We start from the raw sequence: 2,977 nt of genomic DNA on the forward strand, positions 1-2,977 counted from the left end.
TCAAATCCCAGCAGTGCCTCAATCAGATCTCCTCTCCAATAAAAGAGTTCTTCAGCATAGAGATTTTTCTTATATTCTCTAATAACCACATGTAGTTACATTTTTGGCTTCATTTTCAAAACAGAGCAACAGTTTGAGTTTATGTGATTTGGTCCAAATCAAAAATTGGATTGACTGGAACAAAATGATGCATGAGACATCCTGATTATTTTATAAAGGCTGAACCATACTCATTTCACCACACAGCACAAACACCCTCTGGCTGTGGGGCTTATCATAATATGCCAAAATATTACATACACATATTGTGTCCACACAGCAATGGGACACTTTTCATTGACCATCCTCAATTCACCATATGACAGCACAAACATCTACTTGCTCAGAGAGGCTTACAGTGATCACACGTTACAGTCCGCAATTTATTGGCCTGATGCAGTAATCTTCATTATCATCAACATCATCATTATACTGTGGCGCTGTGGCTTAGCTGGTCAAAGTGCCTGTCTAGTAAACAGGAGATCCTGGGTTCAAATCCCAGCAGTGCCTCTATGAAATCACTTCTCACATTAAACATTTCTTAAAGCTGTACACAACCCAGACTTTTTCAACACTACAGTTAATTTAAGTTTGATGGAGCTTCTAGAGACCACTGTCAAAAAATATTCTGCAACAAATCCCAGCAGCTCCTCAAAGAAAAAGTTAGACAAATCATCTGTGCCTGATAAGATTTTAAAGAAATATTCTCCCTACAGTGGTCTGTAGATGGGCCTGCTCAATGACCTTTGCATAACATCTTCAAAAAAGTGGTGGTGATAATCTGAATTTCCATGTTCAATGTCTTAATGTGCCCATTACTTTGTTTAAGACCAAGAACCTGCAGAACTAATGGTGTTACAATCAGCCTCAGATATACTTTGTGTTTATGAGTAATTACCAAATGTTAGCATGCTATAAATTAGCATGTTAGCATTGCCCTGTTGCCAGGATGTGAGGCACTGCTGGGATTTGAACCCAGGTTCTCCTGTTTACTAGACAGCCGCTTTGACCAACTAAGCCACAGCGCCTCTTCGTGCTGCAGCCAAAAGTTCCTTCAGCAACGCATTCACTAAGACCTGCATGTAGTTATGGGGCATTTTTCATTGACCATCCTCAATTCACCACATTACAGCACAAACACCAACTTGCTCAGAGAGGCTTACAGTGATCACGTTACAGTCCGCAATTTATTGGCCTGATGCATCAATCTTCATCATCAACACCATCATCATCATACTGTGGTGCTGTGGCTTAGCTGGTCAAATTGCCTATCTAGTAATCAGGAGGTCCTGGGTTCAAATCCCAGCAGTGCCTCAATCAGATCTCCTCTCCAATAAAAGAGTTCTTCAGCATAGAGATTTTTCTTATATTCTCTAATAACCACATGTAGTTACATTTTTGGCTTCATTTTCAAAACAGAGCAACAGTTTGAGTTTATGTGATTTGGTCCAAATCAAAAATTGGATTGACTGGAACAAAATGATGCATGAGACATCCTGATTATTTTATAAAGGCTGAACCATACTCATTTCACCACACAGCACAAACACCCTCTGGCTGTGGGGCTTATCATAATATGCCAAAATATTACATACACATATTGTGTCCACACAGCAATGGGACACTTTTCATTGACCATCCTCAATTCACCATATGACAGCACAAACATCTACTTGCTCAGAGAGGCTTACAGTGATCACACGTTACAGTCCGCAATTTATTGGCCTGATGCAGTAATCTTCATCATCATTATACTGTGGCGCTGTGGCTTAGTTGGTCAAAGCGCCTGTCTAGTAAACAGGAGATCCTGGGTTCAAATCCCAGCAGTGCCTCAATCAGACCACCTCTCATACAAAGCATTTCTTACAGCTGTACACCACCCAGACTTTTTTTCTACACTACAGTTAATTTAAGCCACCCAGACTTTTTTTCTACACTACAGTTAATTTAAGTTTGATGGAGCTTCTTGGAGACCCCTGTCAATGAATATTCTGCATCAAATCCCAGCAGCTCCTCAAAGAATAAGTTAGTNGTGCCTCAATCAGACCACCTCTCATACAAAGCATTTCTTACAGCTGTACACCACCCAGACTTTTTTTCTACACTACAGCTAATTTAAGTTTGATGGAGCTTCTTGGAGACCCTTGTCAATGAATATTCTGCATCAAATCCCAGCAGCTCCTCAAAGAATAAGTTAGTGCCTGATGGGCGTGCTCAATGACCTTTGCACAACATCTGCAAAACAGGACAGCACAGGCGCTGTGGCTTAGCTGGTCAAAGTGCCTGTCTTGTAAGCAGGAGATCCTGGGTTCAAATCCCAGCAGTGCCTGAGAGTATCTCCACCATACCTCACTGTGATGGAAGGGTTTAATGTCTAGTGTGTATTGAGGATCAAAGTTACTATAACTCCTAAAGGGAACATAAACATCTGAACCACATCCATACAATAGTTGTTGAGATATTTCAGCTTGGAACACATCTGCCTTTCCTGAGTGCTACGTCATCTGCAACTTGACTTCCTTAATTTTGCTGAAGATGTTCCACCTCTTATCTAAGAAGCTTCTGTAGTTCTAACTGACTGGAGTTGCAGGCGTTGAGGTCACATGGCCATCGTGTGTTGTTACGGTTAGATGGGACCAGGGACCTGTATCACGAAGCGAGATCAACCTTTCCTGGGTTACCCAGACCTATCCTGGGTTGACTAACCCTAACAATGGCAATCAGGATAATCGGTATCACGACGTTGGATATCAACTCGGTAACTCAACCCAGGGTTGCTTTATCAAGAACCGTGAACGCGCACGCAGCGGACCAATCACAATCATGAGAGAAGCGCAGCGTCACTGAGCGTCCTCACGGAGCGTCCTCACAGAGCGCCGTATGTGAGGAAAAAAAAGTATTTCTCGTGAGGATCAGAGATTAATTCTACTAAAATATG

General features: G+C 41.9%; 1 protein-coding gene and 3 non-coding genes across 6 annotated transcripts in view; 3 read left to right on the plus strand and 1 right to left on the minus strand.

The window, feature by feature from the left end:
- Positions 1-2,977, minus strand: part of LOC126407280 (LIM domain-binding protein 3-like) — a 78,237-nt gene that overhangs the window by 61,320 nt on the left and 13,940 nt on the right. The window lies entirely within an intron of this gene.
- On the plus strand, positions 476-549 carry trnat-agu (transfer RNA threonine (anticodon AGU)). Its single transcript has one exon. It is a non-coding gene; the product is annotated as a tRNA-Thr (tRNA).
- Positions 1,798-1,871, plus strand: trnat-agu (transfer RNA threonine (anticodon AGU)). Its single transcript has one exon. It is a non-coding gene; the product is annotated as a tRNA-Thr (tRNA).
- Positions 2,295-2,368, plus strand: trnat-ugu (transfer RNA threonine (anticodon UGU)). Its single transcript has one exon. It is a non-coding gene; the product is annotated as a tRNA-Thr (tRNA).

Source organism: Epinephelus moara, chromosome 19, assembly GCF_006386435.1.
Source record: "Epinephelus moara isolate mb chromosome 19, YSFRI_EMoa_1.0, whole genome shotgun sequence".
In the NCBI taxonomy this organism is placed as follows: Eukaryota; Metazoa; Chordata; class Actinopteri; order Perciformes; family Serranidae; genus Epinephelus; species Epinephelus moara.